Source organism: Phyllostomus hastatus, unplaced genomic scaffold, assembly GCF_019186645.2.
Source record: "Phyllostomus hastatus isolate PE091 unplaced genomic scaffold, TTU_PhHast_1.1 phas_scaffold_129, whole genome shotgun sequence".
NCBI lineage: Eukaryota > Metazoa > Chordata > Mammalia > Chiroptera > Phyllostomidae > Phyllostomus > Phyllostomus hastatus.
The window spans coordinates 33,146,271-33,172,588 of NW_025334009.1; the positions used below are offsets into that span (position 1 = coordinate 33,146,271).

The 26,318-nt window shown below is 37.7% G+C and overlaps 1 protein-coding gene across 4 annotated transcripts in view; it reads left to right on the forward strand.

The window, feature by feature from the left end:
* Positions 1 to 26,318, forward strand: part of NCK1 (NCK adaptor protein 1) — a 77,617-nt gene that overhangs the window by 26,215 nt on the left and 25,084 nt on the right. For 2 of the 4 annotated variants that reach the window (XM_045856929.1, XM_045856926.1), the window contains one exon: positions 155 to 284. The exons of the other annotated variants lie outside the window; for them this stretch is intronic. The gene's annotated coding sequence lies outside the window, so the exon portion shown is untranslated. The remainder of the gene's footprint in view (positions 1 to 154; positions 285 to 26,318) is intronic. 4 annotated transcript variants of the gene reach the window in all.

Consider the following 26,318-nt stretch of genomic DNA (forward strand, 5'->3'; position numbering starts at 1 on the left):
GTAATAGAATAAACAAGAATAAAAATATAAAAAATAAATAATATGCCATTCCAACAATCTGTTAGTCTGTCAGTTTCCTGGTGATGTGATCTGTGGAATGGCCTGATCAAATGTTTATTATTAAAGATACACTTTGTTTTATTGTGCTTTACAGATGTTGCGTGTTTTGTTTTGTTTTGAAAGTTGAAGGCAAGACCCTCCACCAACAAAAAGGTTATGACTTACTTAATTTCAGTATTTACTTTATTTCATTGGTCTGGAACTGAACCCACAGTATCTCCAAGGTATGCCTGTATTTCTCCTTCACTGTTAAATGAGTTCTTTGGTTTAAGGTGATGTTAAGATGGATCTCATTTTGGTGGTGCTGAGCAGAGGTACTGTAAATGTAGGACACTTGGGGCAGGTAAGGCCATTCTATTTCTAGAGTAAGTGTAAATTCTGCTTCCTCCCAGAATGTAAGAGGCCCAGACCCATTTTGCCACCTGCTCAACTCTATGTCTGATAAGTTGCTATTTGTATTTTGCAGTGATCCTGACCTTACCAGAGTTTTGCCCCTTTAGTAAGGCTTTTTTAATTATAATGTTCTAAAGTAAATTAATGATGTCTTTGATAATAGGATATTTGATTAATAGAAGTTTTAAATTTTAGCATAGTCAAGTATATGATTCCATTTATAAGGAATTCAATAAAAGGCAAACTGTCTAGTGACAAGAAAGCCCATCAATAGTTAATAGTTGGCATCAGGGAGAGGATTGACTGTAAAGGGTCACAAGGTAACTTTTGGGGGTGATGAAAATTACTTAGATCTTGATTGTGTTTTGAGTTATACAACTTTATACATTTGTAAAGACTCTTATACATTTAAAATCATTGAATTTTGTATGTGAATTATATCTCATAACTGATTTTAAGAAGAGGATTTAATGTACTCATTTGTCAATCTTTATTATATTTATTAAATTTTTCCTCTATAGATTATGCTTTTTGGTTCTTAAGTTTAAGAAACCCTTCCCTTCTTTGGGATATTTTTTATGATATTTCATTTTATTAATTTCTGCCTTTTATTTCCCCTATTGTTATGAAATGTACCCAGGATATGTTTTAATCAGGTAAAGACACACAGACACGGAATACTGAAGGAAGTTTTTTTTTTTTTTAATTGAATTGATTGGGGTGATGAAGTAAGACATTTTTACTGATAGTGCTCTAGAAGCAGGAGGCACAGCATGCCCTGCTGGGCCATGTGGAAAGCACCAAGGTGATCAGGAGGTAGAAGGCGCAAGGTGAGAGCATGGGCTAGAACCTTTATTGCGGTTTCTGTGGAAAGGAATGGATGAGGCAGGTCCTACCACTGAGCAAGCTTGAGCAAGTTTAGAATTAGATAGTTTGAGTAATTTACAGTTCTGGGTAATAGGGGTGGTCTCTAGCTGGCTAGTACCTGGCTTTGAGGTGATTTAGTACAGGGGGAATATGAGCTCTTAATTACTTGGTTGTATATCAAAGATAAGTTCTCAGACAAGTTGTTTACTTTCTCTAGGAATTAGGTAACCCTGGGTGCAAAGGGGCCTGCTATGTAAAAGCATCATAAAATATAGAAAATTAAAAAAACATTAATACATTTATGCTTTTTATGAGTATTTAGAATATATTGTCTAGACTTCAAGGTCTGGTGAGAAATCTGCTGATAATCTTGTTGAGGATTCCTTGTTTGTGATGATTCATTTCTGTCTTGCTGCTGCTTTTAAGATTCTGTCTGTCTTTAAACATTTTCATTATCATGTTTTTCAGTATGGGTCTCTGAATTTATCCTACTTGGAATTTGTTGAGCTTAGATGTTTATATTTGTGTCCTTCATTTGGGCCATTTTCAGCCATTATTTCTTCAAATAATCTCTTAGCCCCTTTAATCTCTCTTCTCCTGGCACTCCCATAGTGCGTATATTGGGTTTTTGTGCTGTTATCTTAAATGTGCTTTACTCTATACTTACTTTTCTTTAGTCTTTTTTCTTTGTGTTCCTTAGGCTTGATAAACTTCATGTTCACCTATTCCATCTCTTTGTTCAAATCTGCCTTTGAATCCCTCTGGTGAATTTTTTATTTTTGTTATGTACTTTTCAACTCCAGAATTACCTTTTAGTTCTTTTTAGGTTTTCTATTCCTATAGATACTCTCATTTTTTATACATTTTTCCTTTACTCTCTTCACATCTTTTCATTATTTGAGCATCTTTAAGATGTTTATTTAAAGTTTTTGTATAGTATGTTTGTCATCTGGTCTTTCTCTGGGATAGTTACTGTTGGTTTCTTTTCCTTTGAATGGACCATATTTTCTTTTTTCTTTGTATTCCTTGTGATTTTTTGTTATTAAAAACTAGATGTTGGAATCTAATAATGTGGTAAATCTGAAAATCACATTCTTCCTCTTCCCCAGGGTTTGTTGTTTGTTTGTTTGTTTGTTTGTTTTTTGCTTTCTCGTTTTTGAGTGTTATAGGCTGTCTTTGTGCCAGGAATTACCCTGAAGTATAAACTTAATCTCTCCTCAGTCTTTTCTAAACTTGAGTCTTTTCCTTTGTATGTGTGGTGACTTCCTAAATTTCCCTGTTCTTACTTCTTTAATGCCTGGCTCCCAAAAGAGGAAAAGAGAAAAATGAAAGGGAGGGGGGATGGAAAAAAATGTGCCAGCCCTTTAGATCCCCTTTAATCCAAGGGAAAGGGGCTTATACAGTTGGGCGTGTGTGTTCAGCAATGGCTGCCTGCCTCCATGTCAGCACCTTAGTGGTTCAAAGCAGCAGTCAGCTGTCAGAACACATACCTCTCATGACAGGGTCCTTATTGCCCACTTGGCTACCATAAGCTGCTCCTGGAAGTAATGCACAGATTCCTGGCACAGGACTGAGGGTGGAGGATGGGTAGTCATTGTCAGGCTAAAAGCTAAAAGTAATCAAAATTTACAGACCAAGCCTTGCCCTGGAAGTTTTAAGTCTTGGAATAGACTCTGGAATTCTAAAATAGTTAGATCATGTAGATTTTGCTAGTACAGTTGTTGTCTAGATGGTGGAACAGATTCTTGGTACTTGCTACTCCACTATCTTCCCAGAATCTTCTTATACCAAAAAAAAAAAAAATAGTTTCATTAGAGTTTAAAAAGAGTTCTTACCTTTTTCTCCTGATTTTTTAGGAACTTCAGAACAGTAAGTTCATTGTGACTCAAAGCAGATACATTTAAGACCTTTCATTTAGCTTTCAATTCTAGATACCAAGCATTTAAAGAAGGAACTCAGATATATTATCCTTTCTTCATCTAAGAATAAACTAAATGCTTCAAACTGGAAGATGGTGAAACTGGAAACAGAGAGACTCCTTAAGGAGGCAAATGCCTTCATTACTAAGGTAGTGGTATTGAGAATGGAGATACTGGATTCATTTCAGTCCTATGTAGGAGGTAAAAAGGACATGACATGAGATATGGGGGTTGACTGAGTAGGGTTCATCAATCCAGATAACTGGATTGATAGTGGTACTACTTAACTGAATTATAGAACACAGAAGGAGAAATGCAGGGAAAGTTAGTTAAGTGTATGAGGTGCCTATGAAGTGGACAAGCATAACACTTGACAATTTACAAAGCATTTTTTAATTTTTTTATTTTAATTATTTTATTGCTGTTCATTTACAGTTGTCTGTATTTTTTCCCCACCCCTACCCCCACCCCCTTCAAACCCACCTCCCTCCCTTGCTTCCACCCTCCCCCTTAGTTTTGTCCATGTGTCCTTTATAGTAGTTCCTGAAAACCCTTCTCCCCACTGTCCCATCTGGCTATTGTTAGATTGTTCTTAATTTCAGTGACTCTGGTTATATTTTGTTTGCTTTTTTCTTTTGTTGATTATGTTCCAGTTAAAGGTGAGATCATATGGTATTTGTCTCTCACCTCCTGGCTTATTTCACTTAGCATAATGCTCTCCAGGTCCATCCATGCTGTAGCAAAGGATAGGAGCTCCTTCTTTCTCTCTGCTGTGTAGAATTCCATTGTATAAATGTACCATAGTTTTTCTACCCACTCATTTGCTGATGGGCACTTAGGTTGCTTTCAGTACTTGGCTATTGTAAATTGTGCTGCTATGAACATTGGGGTGCATAGGCTCTTTTGCATTGGTGTTTCAGGGCTCTTAGGGTATAGTCCCAGCAGTGGAATTGCTGGGTCAAAAGGCAGTTCCACTTTTAAGTTTTCTGAGGAAATTCCATACTGTTTTCCACAGTAGCTGTACCAGTCTGCATTCCCACCAACAGCACACTAGGGTTCCCTTTTTCTGTATCCTCTCCAACACTTGTTTGTTGATTTGTTTATGTTGACCATTCTGACCCGTGTGCGATGGTATCTCATTGCGGTTTTAATTTGCATTTCTCTGATGGCTAGTGATGCTGAGCATCTTTTCATGTGTTCCTGGGCCCTCTGTTTGTCCTCCTTGGAGAAGTGTCTGTTCAAGTCTTTTGCCCATTTTTTAATTGGGTTTTTTGTCTTCCTGGAGTAGAGTCGTGTGAGTTCCTTTATATATTTTGGAGATCAAACCCTTGTCTGAGGCAAATATGTTTTCCCAAGTAGTTGGTTCTCTTTTCATTTTACTGCTGTTTTCTTTAGACATGCAGAAGCTTTTTAATTTGATGAGGTCCCATTTGTTTATTCTTTCCTTTATATCCCTTGCTTTAGGGGATATATCCATGAAGATGTTGCTGCATGGGATGTCTGAGATTTTCCTGCCAATGTTTCCTCTAGGAGTTCTTTGGTGTCTAAATTTATATTTAAGTCTCTTATCCACCTTGAATTTATTTTTGTGTATGGTGTACAAAGCATTTTTATACTTAGGAATTTTAAGTAAGAGTGTACTGGTTTCCTGTAACTCCGATAGTTCCTTGTAAGCAAAGATCAAAAGGACAGTGGGAGGCACAATGAACTTTAACAAGGCTAAGTGGTAGAGTCCTAAAACTGTTTTTGAATAAAAATTACATACGCACATGAAGAGCATGAGGAGGAATTAGTAATTAAGTGCAGCAATTAATGTGAAAAATACTCAAATGTTATGATTAACTTCATGTTAAATATGCCTGGGATTTCAGGTGTCCACAGTTTGGTGTATGTCAGGAGAATCGGGTTGCTAAAAGTGATGCGAAAATCTAAACCTTATTTTTACTCCACAGCATGGGGAAATGGTAGTTCCACTGTTCCCTCTGCTAATGTGTATTGTTTTGGAAATATGTATACCTTGGAGTGACACTTTTAAGAGATAGAGTAATTAGAGTATAAAAGAATAAGGATTGGAATAGTGGTAATATACAGGGGTTGGCAGAGGTAGATTTACAATTGTTTGTATACAAAGCAGTTTATTCTTATATTATTATTTATGAATTATTATATTGTGTGTATTATACCTGTAAAACTACTTTTGCCTACTCCTGTAATGAAAATATGTAGAAAACCCAGTACTGGTTTTTTATTGTATTTTTCCATTACATTTATCCTCCTTATACCCTCTTCCACCTCCACCCAACCCCCTCCGCCTACAATCACCACACTATTGTCCATGTCTGTGAGTTCTTTTTCTTTTTTGCTTAGTCATGCAACAACCCCAACCTGAAGTTTACAGCCTGCTCTCTGTCTATGAGTCTGTCTCTGTTTTGCTTATTAATTCAGTTTGTTCATTACATTCTACATATGGATGGAATAGTATGGTATTTGTTTTTCTCTGATGGGCTTATTTCACTTTAAAAATATGTTCCCCAGGTCAGTCCATGCTGTTGCAAGGGTAGAATTTTCTTCTTTTTTACAGTGAAGTAGTATTCCATTGTGTAAATGTACTATGGTGGTTTATCCACTCATCTGATGGACACTTGGGCTGCTTCCAAATCCTGACTATTGTAAATAATGCAGCAGTGAACATAGTGGTGCATGTATTCCTCTGAATTAGTGTTTCAGGGTTTTTTTTTGGATAAAATTCCCAGAAGTGGAATCACTGGGGTCATAACTGCAGTTCCATTTTTAATTTTTTGAGGTAACTATACTGCTTTCCACAGTGGCAGCACCAGCCTGCATTCCCACCAACAGTACAAAAGGCTTCCCCTTTCTCCACATCTTCACCAGCATGCGTTTGTTGATTTATTGATGATAGCCATTCTGACAAATCTGGTTTTGTTTAGTCCATAAAATTTAAGGGAGAACTTAGATCATAGTTTTGGCACTCAAAGGAGACTTTTTGATCTTATCTGATTCAGTTTTCTTATTTTGCAGATAAGAAAATGGAGGTTCATGGAGGTTGATAGGACATTCCCTGAGTCATAGTTAATGGCAGAACAGTGTCTATACTGAAATAGGTGGTTAGAAAGGAACTTGAATATATCATAAACATATTTTATTTATAGGGGTTTTAAAGGCAGGACTGGGTCTAGGGTGAGGCAAACAAGTTGAGTAGATTACAGAATTGAAGGAGACATTCACTTTTAAGTGCAGACTTTTGCAAGATCCTTATTTATCAAAGTAATATGTGAACATTGTTTAAAATGTTAGTGCCAAGAGGCATCTCAGTCCTCCAGATTAGGGAAAGCTGGAGAAAGCTAGATGTGGTGATGGTAGAAGAGAATTATTCTTTAAGACCTAGTTCTCTGTGCAGTAGTCTGTTTGCAAGAACCTGTGGAGCATTGCTTTACTTTATGTAAGAACAGTATGGAGTGTTCTGTTCTCAGGCCTCATTGGTTCCTATTCTTTTTCCCTTGAATCAAATCTCAGAGACTATAGATTTTCCTTTGTGCTTTTCAAGCTATTTTCAAGCTATACACACTTGGTGGTTCTCTGACTCTTGGCTGAAGACTTAGAGTAACTAGACAATCTCTCGTTTCCTCTATCTTACAGCCCACATAGCCAGATATGGAGGCAATTTAGAGATAACAGTAACAGAAATGAGAGAATCCTTGGCCTCTGGTCTCTAATTTCTGACTTCCATTTGTTTTTGAGGGTAGAGTCACCAAGTTCATCTCAATTCCCCTTAGGTAAAGGACATATTTCTTTATGAGGGTTCATTTCCCCAGCACTTAGGGATTAGAGGTAGTCTAGGCTGAATAAAATCCCTGCTACCGTGTCTCAGGAAATAATTTGTACTTCCCAGAACCTCCGGGATGGATGGCACATGCAGTGGGTGAGCTCTCCCCTAAGTATTGGTGGTTCCCATTTTCTCATTAACCTTTGTGAGGAGAATAAAACCAGAATGCACAGCCTCTGTCTTAGAACTAATAGGTATAAATTTATTATGCTGCTTCTTTGGATCTGCCCTGTTTTATACCCAATACCTGACTCGCCTCCTTAGGACCATTATATATTGTTTGTTCTTTAGGGCTTTGGAGTTTAAGACCAGCCATTTGGTTTTTTGTATTATATTTTTAAATAGGTGGATTCTGAAGGCTAAGACTTATAATGTGTATAGACATGTAGCTTTATTGGTCTAGTCAGAGATTGTTAAATGTATAAATAGTAGCAGCACATTGAACCTAATTTACAGATGTAACATCGTTTGTGACGCTAATGGGAGCAGAATACATTTAAAATAAGTCGGCATTACAGATAAAATAATATTGGCAAAGAAATAGAACTTTTCCCACTAGCTTGTAAGCTTTTCGTGACATCTTTAGCTTTATGAGCTGGGTAGCTCATACTGTGTCCAACACACAGTAGGACCTCAAAAATAACTAGTAAACATTTTTCTAAGTGAAAGCATGTTAAAAATTAGTAATTTGGTTGTCATTGTGTTCAGTGTTAGCTTTCATTAACCCATCTCAAAGTGTTTACATACACACACAGTGTTAAAATTGGTGATAGCTATACTTGCTAGTATTGGTTTCCTTAATTTCCATCTAGCTTTTTAAATCCTTGTTTTTGTTAATTTTTCTCCCATCTGAAGTTTCCTTTCTTATAGTGTTCTTTTCTTTAAATTTGATAGTCTTTTTTTCAGTCAGTTCAGGTGCCTAATCATCTTACATATTGAATAATTTGTTTTTTTTGTCATAATGGTAATTTTTTTTACTTTTATTTCAGTTTAATTTTTAAATATATTTTATTGATTATGCTACTACAGTTGTCCCATTTTTTCTACACTTTATTACCACCCACAAGCAAACTGAGCCCTTCTGCTGTTGATTCCCAGGTGGGTGGGTTTGTGTAAATTCTAGGACCCTGTGGGTCTCTCCAAGGAACTCTCCTGTGAGGCTGGGAGTTTCTCCCACCACCACAACCTCCACAGATTTTTTTCTGTCAGATGTTTTGAGGCTTTATTTCCCTGCGCTGGAACCCTGGATTGAGTGGTCTGTCTTGCTCCCCAGTTGTTCTTCCTGGTTATCCACACACAAATGTGGGACTGTCTGCTCTGCCCCTCCTGCTCTGCCAGCTGCCTCTCCTGCCTTGGTCCTCTAGCCACCACCTTGTCTCCAACCCTCTCTGCCCCGGCTGCCCCCAGCTGCCTGTCTCTGTGTCTCTGCCCCTCCTACTGGTCTGGATGAATGTTTCTTTAACTCTTTAGTTGTCAGACTTTCATACAGTTTGATTTTCTGTCAGTTCTGGTTGTGTTTTCTTTTGAAATTTGTTGTCCTTCTTTTGGTTGTGTGAGGAGACAAAGTGTGTCTATTTACACATCCATATTGGCTGGAAGTCTCTGTAATAGTAATTTTGGTTTAGGAAATGAAAAATCCGTGAATAGATTCTGGATTGAGGATTGATTAGATTTGGGGGCTTGGAAGAAATAGAATCAGATCTCTGTTCATTTCTCAGCTTCATTATCCCATTGTACTTCAGGGCTGTCCTACCCACGGTAAATGTGGCCAACACAAAATCATTGATTCACCTAAAACATTACTTAGTTTTAATACTAAGTTTTCTACTAAGTTTTTTTTTACTTAAATATGTACATTTTCTATATTAGTGATCACAAACTTGGGACCTGCTTGATGATTTTAAAAAATTATCAAAAGGTCCGCTACATAATTAGGGTTATTATATGAGGACTTTTTTGCTTATCTGTGGTAGCAGATAACACAAAAATTATGCACAGATGGACCTCTTCTTTGCTTATCAGTTTTCATTATTTAATGTGTAGCCCAAGACAACAATTCTTCTTCCAATCTGGCCCAGAGACACCAAAAGGTTGGATATCCCTGTTCCACATGGTGACATTTACCCAAAGTCTACATACTCTCTGTTTTAAGTCTTTTGGAAAAAGAGAGAGTGCCTTCTTAGTACCCCCCCATTGACATCCAGACATCTTTCTGAATGAACAACTTGACATTTAAGCCCATTGTTAAACTAATCACAAATATTAAGGGAAATTAATACTCTGATTGGCCATGCATGAATTGCATATATTGCCACTGAGTTGGTGGAACTGCACCCTAAGAATGTGGAAATAGAATTGGGCAGTGGGGATGGAAAGGATAGTTTCTCAGAAGGAAGTTGAGATACTGTTATAAAACAAAGAGAGAATGGATGCTGGTGTAGCTTACAAATCAGCTATTCACTATTTTGATTGACTTAATGTTTTATTTCTAAGAGATCAATAAGGCTTTTCTAAATTAATTTTTTTAAATTATCAAAGTAATATCTGAGTATAGTTTAAAATGTTATACAGTTCTGTCTGGTATTTTCAGAACCAGCTAAAAAAATTAGAAAGTGATTACCTCTTGAGGCAAGGGGGTAGAAAAAGGAGAGCAGAAGACTGTTTCTTTTGTTCTAGGCCTCTTCTAAACTGTGTGTACATATTACTTTGATAAATAAAAATATGTCTGTATAATCTCTTGATTAATTAATTTTAGAGATGTACCTATCTTCTATTAAGATAAAAGAGGACATTCGTTTTCTTGGCCTAACTCTCAGCCTCATTGTTTTGATAAAATTACATATTTGTTGTTACTATTTTTTTATAAGCATATATAACCATGTATATATAGTTTATAGTGGACCTACCTCCTATGATTAAATTTCCTTTCTTGTGTGACTTATTTTTTTCTTGAAAATTATAGAAAATTTATAAAGTATAATTTAAATTTTTTTTTGCTTTCTTTTAGTTTATAGCTAAGCCTTCCTATACTCTGTAAAATGGTTCTATAAAAGTCATATTTGTATAATTTTGACATGGTCATATCTGTCAGAAATGTCTCCCCACCCCCACCCCCCACACCCCCACGTAAATCTACTCTTTTTTGGATTATTTATTCTAGACCTGCTTCAAAAATAAATTTACATTTGCTGGCATCCTGGAGATTTATTTTGCCTTTATTGGTTTCCCTGCTTCCTAGATCCTATGTCTTCCTTTTTACTTGCTTTACTCCTTTATTTCCTAAGTAAGGGTACACTGGAATTAAATTTTTTTGAGAATGCATGTCTGAAAATGACATTATTCTTCTCCCATACTTAATCGATAGTTTGGCTGTATATAAGGCAGTTGTTGTTTAATGTGTATAGTGTTTCAGTTTTGCAAGGTGAAAATTGTTCCGGAGATGGTTGGTGATTATTGTTGCTCAACATTGTAAATTATACTTGATGCCACTGAACTGTACACTTAAAAATGGTTTGGATGATAAATTTTATTTGTTATCTAGGACTGCCATGCAAAGCATCACAGACTAGGTGGCTTAAACAACAAATTTATTTTCTCAAAATTGTGGAGCCTAGAGTCTGAGAGGTCAAGTTGTCAGCAGAGTTAGTTTCTTTTGAGGCACCATTTTCCCCCTTCACTCCCCTCCATCCTGTACACCCTCTCCCACCCATATCCCCTCTTTAGTCATGTCCATGTGTCATACTTATAAGTTCTTTAGCTTCTACATTTCCCATAATATTCTTACCCTCCCCCTATCTATTTTCAACCTACCATCTATGCTACTTATTCTCTGTACCTTTTTCCCCCCTCTCCTCCTCCCACTCCCCCTGTTGCTAACCCTCCATGTGATCTCCATTTCTGTGGTTCTGTTCCTGTTCTAGTTGTTTGCTTAGTTTCTTTTGGTTTTGCTTTAGGTGTGGTTGTTAATAATTGTGAGTTTGCTGTCCTTTTACTATACTGTCCTTTTATCTTCTTTTCTTAGATAAGTCCCTTTAACATTTCATAGAATAAGGGCTTGGTGATGATGAACTCCTTTAACTTGACCTTATCTGAGAAGCACTTTATCTGCTCTTCCATTCTAAATGAAAGCTTTGCTGGATAGAGTAATCTGAGATGTAGGTCCTTGTCTTTCATGACTTGGAATACTTCTTTCCAGCCCCTTCTTGCCTGTAAGGTCTCTTTTGAGAAATCAGCTGACAGTCTAATGGGAACTCCTTTGTAGGTTACTGTCCCCTTATCTCTTGCTGCTTCTAGGATTCTTTCCTTCATTTTTACCTTGGCTACTGTAATTATGATGTGCCTTGGTGTGTTTCTTCTTGGGTCCAACTTCTTTGGGGCTCTCTGAGCTTCCTGGATTTCCTGGAAGTCTATTTCCTTTGCCAGAATGGGGAAGTTCTCCTTTATTATTTGTTCAAATACATGTTCAATCTGTTGCTTTTCCTCTTCCCCTTCTGGTACCCCTATAATTCGGATGTTGGAAGGTTTAAAGATGTCCTGGAGGTTCCTAAGCTTCTCCTTGTTTTTTTGAATTCTTATTTCTTCATTCTTTCCTGTTTGGTTGTTTTTTTCTTCTTTCTGGTCCACTCTATTGTTTTGAGTCCCAGTTTCCTTCCCATCACTTCTGGTTCTCCGGGCATCTTCCTTCATCTCTTTTATGGTAACCTGCATTTTTTTTTCATCTAATTTGCAACCCAAATCAACCAATTCTGTGAGCTTCCTGATCACCAGTGTTTTGAACTCTGCATCTGATAGATTGGCTATCTCTTGGTCGCTCAAAAGGATGAGTCCTGGGGCATTGATCTGTTCTTTTTGAGACATGTCTTTCTCTCTCTCTCTCTCTTTTTTTTTTTTTTTTGGTCTGGTCGCTCCTGTTACGGTGAGGGGCGGAGTCTTAGGTGTTCACCGGGGCTGGGCACCCCAGGTGCTAGATTGTGACGTTGTATGTGGGGGTGGGGGTGGGAGCAGGAGGGAACAATGGCGGTGGCTCTGTTCTCCTGGGACCTCAGTCCCTTCTCTGGGATCCTGGGTTGGGCACTCTGCCCTGGTCCACAATCGCTGCCTCACTGGGCCCGCCAGCTGTGGCTTGCGTACTCAGGGTCCACCTACTGCTATCTTGCGCGCACCAGATGCCTTACGCTCTTCCAGTTGCCTTACGAGCCCAACTCTCCCTGTTTTCCGCGCCGGGGCGGACCCCACGCCCGGCTGCTTGTCTCCACCCCTCCTACTGGTTTGGATGGACGGATCTACTTCAACTTCTTGGCTGTCCGACTTCCATTCAGATAAATTCTCTGTCAGTTCTGGGTGTTATTCTGCCTCTAAATTGTTGTTGTTCTAATCTTGGTTGTGCGTGGAGGTACAGTGCGTCCACCTATGCCTCCATAAGATAAAGGCTTTGATTTTAAGTAGCCTTTATTTCAGACTAGCATGTCATTTTTAATTTCCCCATAATGTGATTCTTATCCATGTTGTTTCATTAATGAGTGTTTAACAATTAAAATTACTTGACATAATAGTAAGGTTTAATACCTTGGATAGAATAAAATCATCTTATTGAAGTTAATTATTTGGGGATTTTTTTCCCTCTTAATTGTTTACTGTGAGATCTGTAGCCTAACCAAACTTCCGGAGTTACTCACTTGGGTATTGTCACTCTGCTGATTTTTATCAGAAACAGGAAATTGTCAAGTTATATGTTAAAGTATAGCAGATTCTAAAATTGCATTTATACTAGCACAAGAGATTTCCCTTTAGAACGTTTCTATCACTAGGTGGTTCCTTTTTCCTCAGACTATAACAACTGGCTTGCCAAAAATGTTGCAAATAGTACCCTTCCTCATAGTGTACATATCATACACAATGATTGGTAAAATGATTGGACAAACTCAATGTCATTAATATATAGATACACCTAATTAATTTGTAAAGGTAAGTTGGAGAAGAACATGTTTTTAGTTGTTTAGTTGTTCCAGTGTTTAGATTAGCAGGATCCCTAAAGTAGATGTTTTAGGGAGACTATAAGGCAAAAACTATTTTTATATATTGCGATGTTAATTTCCATTTCCATTCTGGAATTTGCAGAGGCTGCATGAAATGCAGTGATAGTTTATAAAATGTCAACATTTGGAAGATCTGCAAAACTCAGTGAATGTATATTGCATGATGATACAGAATTCATAAATGACCCTGACTGAGTAGCTCAGTTGCTTGGAGCATCATTCCAATGCACCAAGGTTGCAGGTTTGACCCCAGTTAGGACATAAACAAGAATCAACCAGTGAATGCATAAATAAGTGGAACAACAAATCTCTCTCTCTCAAATCAATCAATAAAAAAATAATCATACATGAGTAAAAACAGGTCCATTTAAAGTATAAGACAGACAAATGAATGTTTTCTGCTATATATTTATTTCAGTGTAAATATAGTAAGATTCATACTTTTTTGAGTGTGAATGAGATTTGACACATAGAGTTATGTAATCACTACCCCAATCTAAATATGAACAGTTTCTTCATCCCCCTCTCAAGAAAATAAAATTTTCTCATGCTTTGTGGTCAGATGCTTTACCCCCACCATTAACCTGTGAAAACCTCTAGTCTGTTCTCTGTCCCTATAATTTTGACCTTTGCAAATGTCATACATAGCCTCTTGAGCCTAGCTCAGTGAGATTGTTGGGTTGTATCGTAAGTTGGTGTTGAACTTTATAAGAAGCTGCCAAACTGTTGCCCATAGTGTCTGTACTACTTTTGCATTCTGACAAGCAGTGCATCAATTCCAGTTGTTCAGTGTTGTCATTGGCACCTTGGTACTTTTTTGTCTTTGTTCCCTTCTCTCTTTCTCATTCTCTTTCTATCTCTGTCTCTCTGTCTATATTGATCCTACCCCCTCTTTTTTTCCCCTTTCCTTTTTTCACCACCTCCCTTCTCTTTGGTAAGCCATTTGATAGATGTGTAGGGATATCATTTTGTGGTTTTAATTTGCATTCCTGTAATGACTTTTAGTTTTGGTGAAATATCTATTCAAATATTTTGTCCATTTAAAAATATTAAATATTTAAATATTTCCCCCCATGGCTTTACTGGGTGCAGCTTGAGACAGCTCTCCCTGGGCTGGAATCACGTGTCAGTGGCTCTAGTGGTCCAGCCCCCGCAGCTTTGGGTTGAGTCTCAGGCGATGGCTTCCTCTTTTGAAATGGAGGAGGCAGTCTTCATGATTTCTGAATCACCTTTGGTGTTCTTCTATCCTTGTCCTAGAAGAATATCTGGTCTTGCCCTGTAAAATCTAAGAAGACTGCCAACAATCTTTATTCCTTCCTGACACTTGCCAGTTCAGATTGGCTGTTTCCTGGCTGACTGAGTCTGATGTTCACGCCTCTACTCATCTTTACCAAAGGGTCCCTTGGCCACGTCCTTAGAGTTCTGTTCTGAGCACACTTTCTCATTTTTTTGCAATATGGATAGGCTGAGAATTTTCCACCTTTTAAATTAAATTAAGTTTCTGCTTCCCTTTGGATTAACAATTCCATCTTTAAGTTGTTTCTCTTTTTGAATTTTACTGTAAGCATTCAAGAGAAGCTGAGCTGCACCTTCAACACTTTGCTTAAAAATAGCTTCAGCCAGCCCTGGCCAAGTAGCTAAGCTGGTTAGAGCATCATCTGGATATGCCAAGATTGCAGGTTTGTTTTCCGGTCAGGGCACATGCAAGAATCAACCAGTTAACGCATAAATAACTGGAACAGCAAATTGATGTTTCTCCTTTTTTCCACCTCCCCTAAAAATCATTAAATAAAGATTTTTAAAAAATAGCTTTACCCAAATACCCACTTTCATCCTCACAGTTCTGCCTTCTGCAAAACCCTAGGACATGAACCCAAGTTAGCCAAGCTTTTTGTTATTTTACAAGAATCACCTTTCCTACATTTTCTGATAACCCGTTCCTCATTTCTGTCTGAGACTTTTATCAGAATGTCCTTTACTGTTAATGTTTCAACCTACTTTCTGTTCATGACCACTTAAGGTATTCTGTGGGAAAACTGAGGCTTTCTTTACATCTCTCTTCTCCTTCTGTGCCCTCACATTGCCCTCAACAGACCTGTGGATGAAGAAAGTAGGCTCACGGGGTGATCTGATCATAAATTTCTAACTGGACAGGTTTATCTCTGCCTTAAGCAACCTTTGTCCATTGTTCTTGTGCATCTAAGTTAACACACCTTTGAAATGTCAGAGTAATCCTCTTTTTCACACCCCTTGAGGCATAACCACCTTCAAGAGAGCACATAATCTTTCTAATTATCCTGTAATCCAATCTCCACCTTGCTTTCTCTTACCTTTCTTTAATCTTCCTCTGTTCCCTCCTTAATTCCAGATTTCTGAAAGAAACTGCAAACTGTTCAAGGAAGCATTTTTCTCATTCTGTTGAGAGATTGCATCTAGGTGTATCTTCCATTTGGCTCAACTAAATTTTTATAAAAATTCCCCACAAGTTTTGTATTCTTACATTGACAGTTCCTTCTAGGTTTTTCTGGCTAGTCTAGTAATCAGATTGACATAAAACAGATTAGCAGGGGAAAAAAACAAATCAAAGCTTAATAACCTGTATACCTTCTCTTTCATGGGAGAGACCCAGCATAACTCAGTACTAGTCAAAATGGTGGAAGCCATTCACTGTAAATACTATCTTCAGCCAAAGGCAAAAGATGTTGGGGGTGGGGAGTCAGTTATGGGAGGTTACCAGGAAAGCACTATAAATAAGAGTAAGATTGTTAGGGAGATTTAAGTCCATGCCTTCTTTCCCCCCCCCCCCCCCCCAATGCCTTCTCCAGTAATACCAGTCTCTAGAATTTTAGATATCGTCCTTTTTATGGTACAGCTAGGGAGATACCCTTACAAATGAAGATTTCCCTTATAAATATCTTTTATAAAGAGTAATTTCTACCTGGTTTTCAGAGCTCTTTTTATTTTTAAAATGTCTATTAGTAGTTTCTTAAAAATTAACCAACTTAAAATAATCCTTATGCCAAAAAGATATTTTGGGGTAGCAAATTTTGCTCTCCTACAATAGCAAAGTAGATTTTTTCTACCTCCAGACTCCTCTAGCCTCTTCCCATGATACAGTTCAAAAGCTGCTTCCACAGCTTAACTATTTATTACAACAGTAGCCTCACTTCTTGGTGTCAGTTTTCTGTCCAAGTATGTTTGGGCTGTTGTAACAAAATACCACAGACAGGCTGACTTACAAACAGCAGAAATTTATTGCTCAGAGGTCTGGAAACTGGAAGTCTGGTATAAGGGTACCAGTATAGTCTAGCGAGGTCCCTCCTTTATGTTATATCCTCACATAATGAGCAGGGTTTCAGGAACTCTGGGATCTCTTTTATAAGAACACTGGTCCCATTTCTGAGAGTTCCACCCGGATGACCTAATCACTTCCCAGAGGCCCTGCCTACTAATACCTAACCTTATGGGGGTTAGGATTTCTACCTGAATTGGCGGAGGGCTGGTGCACAAACATTCAGACCATAGTAGTAGCACGCCCTTAGTTTTTAGTGCCAAGTGGCTTAGTTTTTTCTTTTTCTTTTTTTAAAATATATTTTATTGATTATGCTGTTAGAGTTGTCCCAAGTTTTCCCTCTTTGTCCCCCTCCACCTGGTACTCCCCATCCCTCTGGCAGTCCCCCCTTAGTTCATGTCCTTGGATCATGCATGTAAGTTCTTCAGCTACTCCATTTCCTGTACTGTTCTTAACATTCCTTGGTCTATTCTATACCTACCAATTTGTACTTCTTAATCCCTGCACCTTTTCCCCCATTCTCTCCCTTCTCCCACCCAATTGATAACCCTCCAAATGATCTTCATATCTGTGATTTTGTTTCTGTTCTGCTTGTTTACTTAGTTTGTTTTTTAGATTCAATTGATGATAGTTATAAATTTATTGCCATTTTAATGTTCATAGTTTTGATCTTCTTTTTTTTAAGTCCCTTTAACATGCCATTTAATAATGGCTTGGTGATGATGAACTCCTTTAGCTTTACCTTGTCTTGGAAGCACTTTATCTCCCTTTCAACTCTAAATGATAATTTTTCTGGATAGAATAATCTAGATTGTAGGTCCTTGCTTTTCATGACTTTGAATACTTTTTGCCAATCCCTTCTAGCCTGCAAAATTTCATTTGAGAAATCAGTTGATGGTCTTACGGGAACTCCTTTGTAGGTAACTCTTCTTTTCTCTTGCTACTTTTAAGATTCTCTCTTTATCTTTAACCCTCGGCATTTTAATTATGATGTGTCTTGGTGTGGTCCTCTTTGTCTGGGACTCTGTGTTCTTCCTGGTCTTGTATGTGTATTTCCTTTGCCAAATTAGGGAAGTTTTCTTTGATTATTTTTTCAAGTAAGTTTTTAATTTCTTGCTCTTTCTCTTCTCCTTCCGGGACCCCTATGTCTCCAGTGTTGGTACATTTGACCAGATGTTCCTTAGCCTTTCCATGTTCTTTTGGATTTCTTTTTCTTTTTGCTCTTCTGGTTGGTTGTTTTTGCTTCCTTATGTTCCAAATCATTGATTAGATTCTCAGCTTCATCTACTCCATTGTTGGTTTCTGTAAATTTTTCTTTATTTCACTTAGTGTAACCTTCATTTATGCCTGGGTCTTTTTTATGCTATTGAAGTACCCAATTAGTTCCCTGAGCATCCTGGTAACCAGTGTTTTGAACTCTGTGTCAGATAGATGGCTTATCTCCATGTTCTTTAGTTCTTTCTCTGGAGTTTTGTTCTGTTCTTCCATTTGGGCCATATTTCTTTGCTTATTTTGGCAGCCTCCCTGTATTTGTTTCCATGTATTAGGTAGAGCTGCTTTGACTCCCTGTCTTAGTAGCATGGCCTATTGTATAAAATTTGTTCACTGGTAAGTTGGATGAGGCAGAGCCTTAGGTAATTTCCAGGGTAGGGCAACTGGGTGAACTGGGTTGATAGAGTCTCCAGTATGGTGTCGCCACTCTGTGGCTCTGTTTGCAGAAGGGCTCAAAACGGGGACAATATTGCTGCCTGCCCTCTGGAGTTTTGTCTGGGAGGAAGCTTGTCCTGATGCCAGACACTTCAATTTCTCCCTGTGTGCCACTGGTGATCTTCCAGCTGCTGCCCCAGTGCTGAAACCCAGAGGGAGTTAGTCTGTGTAAGTCTTAAGTCCATTGTGGGCCCTTTAAGGGGAGACTTCTGGGAATCCCATAGTTTCTTCCGCTGCTCCTACCCCCACTGGTTTTTATAGCCAGAAGTTATGGGGACTTACCTTCTTGCCACTGGAATTCTGTGCTGGGTTGTCTGGGACCCCTTGCTCCTGAGGTACCCATCCCAATTTTTATCTAACACATGTGGGTGTAGGACCACTCATTCTGTAACAGGGTGCAGCTGCGGGGGGGGGCCCAAAACAGGTTTGTAATGGGGTCCAGAACTAGGTGTCCAGGAAATATTAGGAAAAAAAATATATACATGTCCTCATCCCCACAAGTCTGAGCTGGGGGATGGGATGCATGGAGCAGGGCCATTGAGAGTTGTTTTGAAGAGCAACAGTTTTGCAGATAACCTCTGGAACGGTCGTTTAACATATTTATAACCTTTAACTGCTTCATAGGTATATTAAACAGCCATGCTTTGAGTAAGGGGGATGGGCAACTCCCACTGGTTACAGAGCCTGTGTAAGAGCTTGGAGATGATTGGCTCCACACCACAGGGCCACACCCACCTGAATGCTGGCAGCTGTGGCCAATTGTGGGAGGAATCGGAAATGGTGGGGCAGAGGAAGATTGGTGCTGGGATTTAAACCCAGGTGCAGCAGCTATGCGTGGTCTTTTTGGGCCCATGCCGCTTGGGCAGAGAAGAACCACGGACTTCTATTTCTTTTTCTGAGATATAGTACCCCAGACTGGGCAGAGGGGGAAGGAAAGGCTGTGCATTTGTGGGTATTCAAAAGGACTTTGGGATCTCAATGAAGACATTAAGTTTGTTTAACTCTTAAATAAATAATCCCTTTTCTTTTCACCAATCTCTGGCATTGAGAGACGTCTTTCCCTTGTGGTGGGCAAGGTGAACCTAGTACGGGGAGGGGGACCCCTGGAATACAATACAAGGGTGGGTCCATTCAGTAATAGTGTATCGTTCATCACCTCCCCCATCTGTTCTGTAACAATTCCATGTCTCCGCTCCTCCTACCCATCTTGATGAATGTAAGTTCTTTAATTTTTTGGTTGTTGGACTCCCATACAGTTGGATTTTTTGACAATTCTGGGTGATAGTAGTTTTGTAGTTTAGCTATAATTTTTGCAGTGGTTGTGTGAGGAGGCAAGCTATGTTTACCTATACCTCCATCTTGACTGGAAGTCTGAAAGTGGCTTAGTTTTTCTTTATCTGAGAATGTCTTTATTTCATTCCTTAAGGATAGTTTCACAAATATATTACAGTAGAATTCTGGTTTGCCAGTTATTTCACCATTTTAGAGATGTGGTTCATGGTTTCTCATCTGTAGCACAGTGGACTGGAAAATTCCTTACTGTGGAGGGCTGTCATATTATGTTCATCATGGGATCTTGAGCAGTATCCCTGGCCTCTACCCAGTAGCAGCCCCCTTTCCTCTGCCCCCTAGCTGTGACAATAAAAAATGACTCCAGATATTGTCAAATATTTTCTTGGATGCACAATACCAGTAATATCCAATTGAGAATCACTGCCCTGTATGTATTGTGTTGTTTTTCTCTGGCTGCTTTTATGATTTTCCTTTTATCTGTGGTATTTGGCAGCTAGATTATGATGTGCCTGGACATGGTCTGAATTTATCTTAGTTGAGGTTTCTTGGTTTCTTGAATCTGTAAATTTATGTCTTTTGCAAACTTCCAGACATTTCAACCATTGTTTTAAGTATTTTTTTTTGTACTGAAATCTATTTGGGGGTAGGGGCGTGGAATCCAATACATGAATAGTAGCTCTTTTGATGTTGTCCCACGGTCCCTGAAGCCCTGTTCTTTTTCAAAATATTTTCCCCTCTCCTTTAGATAGGATAATTTGTATTGATCTGTCTTCAGGTTTATACAGTCTTTTTTTTTCTGTTATAATATGCTGAATGTCAGCCTCCCAAAAGATATTTCCATTTCCTAATCCCTGGGCTTTGTGAATACAGTCATATGCCACCTAACGATGGTGATACATTCTGAGAAATATATCATTAGGTGACTTCATAGTTGTATGAACATCATAGAATATATTTACACATAGGATGTAATCACACAGGTGGAATAGCCTACTATATATATATGTTATATGGTGTAGCCTATTGTTCCTGTGCTTCAAAACAGTATAGCATGTAACTGTACTGAATAAGGCAGTTGGTAAGTGTTTATGAATCTAAACATATCTAAAGAATAAAAATGTGATATAAAAGATAAATAATAGTACACTTGTATAGGGCACTTATCATTAATGGACCTTGCAGGAGTGGAAGTTGCTGTGGGTGAGTCATGCATGTCCAGAAGTGCTTGGGGGAACCCAGCACTTATGTTGGTTCATAACCAGATTTATAGGTATTAAAGGTTAACAAAGCTAGACACTAGTTAAATGGTAAGGATGGATTTTATTCAATAAATACTTCAGTAGGATGAAAGTCTAGTGTGAACTGAATTCAGCTTTGCCAAAACAAGGCATGAGACTTTGAAAGCTGCAGCATGCTAAGGAAAAGGTGCCATGTGGTGTTAAAGGGGATTGGTCCATGTAACTAGGCCACCTAAGTTAGTAATTGGTACTTATCTAGATGAGAAACAAACTTCATGATGAGTGGTAATGGTATAAGTTAGGGCAAGGCACCCACCACAGTTGGGCCCTTACCTTTCTACAAGGACTAGAAGCAAGAGTGAGAGTCATCTCCTTGAATGTTTCCATTTTAAAGAGATAACTCTCAAGTCCTTAAGACAGTTCTGGGTGGTAGAAGATTCCTATCTCAAAGGTGTAGAGAAAGTATATAATACTTTCTAAATTTACTGCTCTGAGAATGGGTTTGCGGACTTACCTGCCTATCACCAAGTTTTGGCTAAAACAAATAGTAAATTCTTGTGACAGCGTTGAGCTTAGTTTCCATCTGAGGGGTGCGGCTTTAAGCCATTAGAAACTCACTACTGTTTAAGTGTGAGATGGTAGACTAAATTATTTATGCTGAGAATCTACAGTTGTTTTTGTTTGTTTATTTTTTAATCCTCACCTGAGGACATTTTTTCATTGTTTAGAGAGAGAGAAACAACAGTGTAACAGAGAAACATCAATTGGTTGCCTTGCATGGGCTCTTGCATTGGGGATTGAACCTGCAACCTAGGTATGTGCCCTTACTGGGAATTGAAGACACAACCTTTGGTATATGGGACTATGCTCCAACTAACTCAGCCACACTGGTCAGGGAGAGAATCTACAGTTTTATAGGCTGTGTCAAGAAGAGGGCTCAGAGGAGCCTGACTACAGAATGGTCAAAGAGAGAGTCTTTGTCATAGATTACTTTCTCTAACTCTTTTGTCATGGGAATTTTATCCATATTTTCCAATTCCCAGTAATCTCTCTTTCTAGTTTTTCTGGCCAGGAACATTGGGTTCTTTTATTAGAGTTTCAGTCTTTCATGTTGTTTCTCAGTTCTGGGCATGACTGCCTGCCTTAATGGTAAAATGGTGAGTGAATAGTGAAGAAAAATAGTGTATTTCCCCCATATTCTTTGTGCCACCTGGTTCCTCCTTCTTCTTCCTGTATCCAGAAAAATAGGTTTTCTCTTGGGGTCTTAAAGTGTGTGTACTCCACCATTGTGTCAGCAGTGCAGATCCATAGCTAAGGCTGGTGCTGGGAGGACAGGGCCGGGAGAGGTGGGGAAAACCCACCAGAGAATTTTCCTGTCTTTTGACCAGATTCTCCTGTTTTTTCTCCAGCTCTGCCTATTATCCAATTCCCCTGTCTGCCTGTCTTTGGACCAAAGCCAGGAAATAAAGCATAGGGGAACCAATAGGAAATTTACCATCACTGTATTGGTCTTTTTTCCCACTGATTTCCCTCCCTAATCTGCTTGCTGTTATTTCATTTTCAGAGTCCTCAGGTATCTGATTCTTTTTAGCTTTTCTGAAGATTTTAGTTGTAATCCATTGGACAGGCAGGTTGTAGTGGGCCCACACCGATCTTTTCCTGGAATTAAAAAATACTAGACCAATGAATCTTAATACAGGAAAAGTTCATTCATATAGTTTTAGATTCCACATTAGAAACTATATTAAGAAACTCTCACTTGTCAAGTTTTGGTGTAGTACCAAAAATGAATATCCACAGTTATCTGAAAAGACTTAAAATATTCTTCCTTTTTTCTTTTTAACCAAAGCAGTATGTTGATAACACATTAAATGCAGAAACAGATATGAAAATCCATGTCTTCTGTTAAGACAGACATTTAAACAATTTGCCAAGGTGTAAAATAATGCCACTCTTTTAACTACTGTTTTTGATGTGGAAAATATAATTTTTATAAAAATATTTTAAATGTATTAGATTAAATATGGTCATATTTAATTGAATTTTAAAATATCCTGACATTTCTCTTTTTTAATTTTTAATGTAGTAAATATTAGTAGATATAACTGACATAAGCAAAAGCTCTTTGGGTTTTCAATTTATATGTAAGTATGTAAAGGGGTTTTGAGACCAAATAGTTGGAGAATTTCTCATTTAGTAGGTAATTGGTTTACATGCATTTATTACATGTATACTCTTTTTCTGTTCTCTTTTTAAAAGACAGCATGGTAATCACCAGTACATGAATTCTGGGGAAGTGCAAAGAACATGCATTTGACTTCCATTTGAACTCCCAGTTACCCCCACTTGTTTTTCAGGGTTGGTAAAACTCCTTAGTGTCTGTGTGATACTTGGTAAAGTCAGGATAATACTTTTTCAAGTTTAAAGGATTATTGAGAGGGAAATGCTAGGATAATACCTGAGTTATGGGAGTTTAGTGACCATTTCTTTGGTGTAAAGTTGCAAATCTTTAGCAACTCCTAGCCTTTGTGAGGGTGTAAAATCCTCTGCTCTTAAGCTAGTAGGTGTTCTCCAACTCAATCTTCTGATTCCTTTCCAATAAATAATAGTATAGCACATTTATGAAGATATCTAGAACAGTAAGCTCCATATTGTCCTTAGTGACAGTGAAATAATCGAGTTATATTTAATTCTAGTTTGGTCCTATTGTTAGGATAACCAGATGAGGAAAGGCCAAGCATATGATCAGTGAGTGTGTATGGGTTCATTTTGGGAATGAGGTTGGAGGTGAACTAGAAAAACAGAGATAAAAAAATAGGCCCAGGAAGAAAAGGCAAGCCAGTTATGAGTACTGTAAACTGAGATTAATGTCAAATTCGAGGTCCATGATTTTTGTATAATCAGAGCTGGGCAGCAGTCAGTGAGGAACAAAATAGTTCAGATTCTATAAAGGAAATCCAACTCTGATGTCAAGCAGGAATTGGACACTGGTTGTGATAAGGGTCTTGGGTTTCGTTGCCAGGTACAAGGACCCAAAAACAAAAGGACAGGAATCCAGTTCCTGAAAGCAGGCATAGGAGCCAGGAGTATCCAAGTGCAAATATCATGAGTAGAGTTGGGAACATGGAGCTGAAGCTTTTGTAGGAGAATATAGCATATTAATTGACAGCCTTTACAATCATGGCTGCATCAAAGGGTAGTGAAATCACTTCACATTTAATTTATATAATTTGAACTAAGTGTGGCTCAAAGAAGGCCAGAGAAAAATGTCTGTTAATACAATGCAAATGTTTCCACCCATCGTTCTATTGTAAGCATCTGCTCCAGAGTCGGCAAGAGATGGGAACCATTCTTTGTTCTCTCAGTTGACCTCAGTTGCTGTCCTTCTTGTAGTTTAAGCATGCCATTTCACTTTGTATCTTGGTTTAAAGATACATGGTTTTCCCTACTATTTGAATTCTATAAGTTCAAATTAACTCCTTTATCTGGTAACTAACTGAAGAAATGGTCATCAAAGTTAAAGTGTAAGTGCTTTATTTGTTTTTTATGTTCTGATTGTTTAGGTTCTAATTGTGATTCTTCTGTGAAGCAGATTTAGTTTTACACCTGCTTACTTTTCTCACATTTCTTTTTCCCTCATACCTTCTGCATATTTCCTCACCATGTTTCATACTTTGTGTTCAGATGAGAGTTCCATTGGCTAGCTTTAAGTTGGTTTTCTCTCTTATAGTACATTTTAAAAAATTTAAGTAATATGTACCTGTTGTAAAATACTCAAACCACACATGTATATGGAATAGAGACTGAAAGTTTTTTTTATGAATCTTACTACTTATTGTGATTACAGTTTATTATATATCCCCCTAGAGCTTTTTAATGCACATATGTAATAGGATTTTTTCCAAAATAAAATCATACTTAGCACATTTTTTTGGAATTTGCATTTTTGCTTAATATATCTTAGACATTTTACCATATTGGTACTTAGAATTTAGACACTCTTGGTATATATATCATTCCTGATTTTTCACAAGTATTAGCAGTACTGCAGCAAACATTCTTATACATGTGATGTTGGGTATTTGCATCATTTTTTCCTCTAGTATGTAGATTGTTGGTTGCAAGAAATGTGCATTTAAAATTTTGACAACTCTATTGCCAAATTCTTCAAAATTTTTGTACCTAAAAAATTTAATAGTGAAGTTAAAAAGACAATTGACAAACTGGAAAATTTTGCAATTTATATCAATGGCCAAACTATTCTTACTATAGAAAGAGCTTGTAAGAAATGAAAAAGAAAAGCCACACCTTAAGAAAATGAACAAGTAATCCACAGGTGAAAACAAATGCAAATGTCCCTTAAGTTTGGGAAACAATGCTCAATCTCATTGTAATAGAGACATACAAAGAAAAACTACTTCAAAATACCTTTTTTACCTATCCAGTTGGCAAAAATCCAAAAGATCAACAACATAGTTTGTTGATAGGGCTATGAGGAAATAATCACTCATATTGAGAATAGAAAGGGATAAAGAGTCTCTGGATAGGGATTTAGCAATATTTCACAAAATTATATAAACCTTAAGCTTCAGCTCAGTGTTCTTCTAACTTTAATGCAAAGGTACACTAAAAGAAAGCTTAAATGACATACATGAGACTATTCATTGCATTGTTTAATACCATAAGATTGAAAACAACCCATCATCCATCCCTAAGGTCTGCTTGAGGAAACTGATACTTCTTTACTGATGAAGTACTGTGCATTTCTTAGAAATAGTAATTGTATTAGAAAAGAACCCTCAGACACTTCTGTGGAATGATCTTCATGATATACTATTAAACTGAGAAAGCAAGGTCCAGACAGTATACATAGTGTGTGTGTACATGAACGTACTCTCAACTGTAAACCTGCATTTGCCCTACTCTGTATACTTCTTTTGCTGCACCCCACAGGTTGGCTCTATAGTCTCTATTATTTTACTTTGAAGATTTTTAAAATTCCGTTACTTATTTTTTTACTCATGAGTTTTTAGAAATTTCCAAAACATACGAGTTTTTTTCAATTTTATTTATTTTTAGAGAGAAGGTAAGGGAGAGAGAGAAACATCAGTGTGTGGTTGCCACTGATGTGGGCCCTGCTGGGGACCTGGCCTGCAACCCAGGCATGTGCCTTAACTGAGAATCGAACCCGACAACCCTAAACTGCGCAGTCTGCTGTTCAATCCACTGAGCCACATGAGCCAGGGCCAGACAAACGAGGTTTTTAAAGAGTTATCTTTTTGTGGAGGTTGTCAGAGAATGTGGTTGTAGGATATTGAATACATGAAAGTTGCTGAGACCTTTTTTATGGCCTAACATTTGATGGATTTTTATATATGTCTGTATTCTTCTGTTGGGAAGTAAAATTTTTGTATGTTTATTGATCAAACAGATGGTTTGTAATGTCAATTCTCTTTTAGCTTTGTTAATTTTTATTGTCTTCTTGATTTATTACTGAGATAAAGATGTTTAAATTTGTGCTCTGGGGCAGTTGATGTCCATTTTTCTTTGTGGTTCTAGCAATCTATTTTTAGCTATGTCAATACATACATATAAAATTAGATGTTATAGACATTGAGTAAAACTTTTTATCATTTATGGTAAACGTCTTTATCATTAGTGATGGTTTTG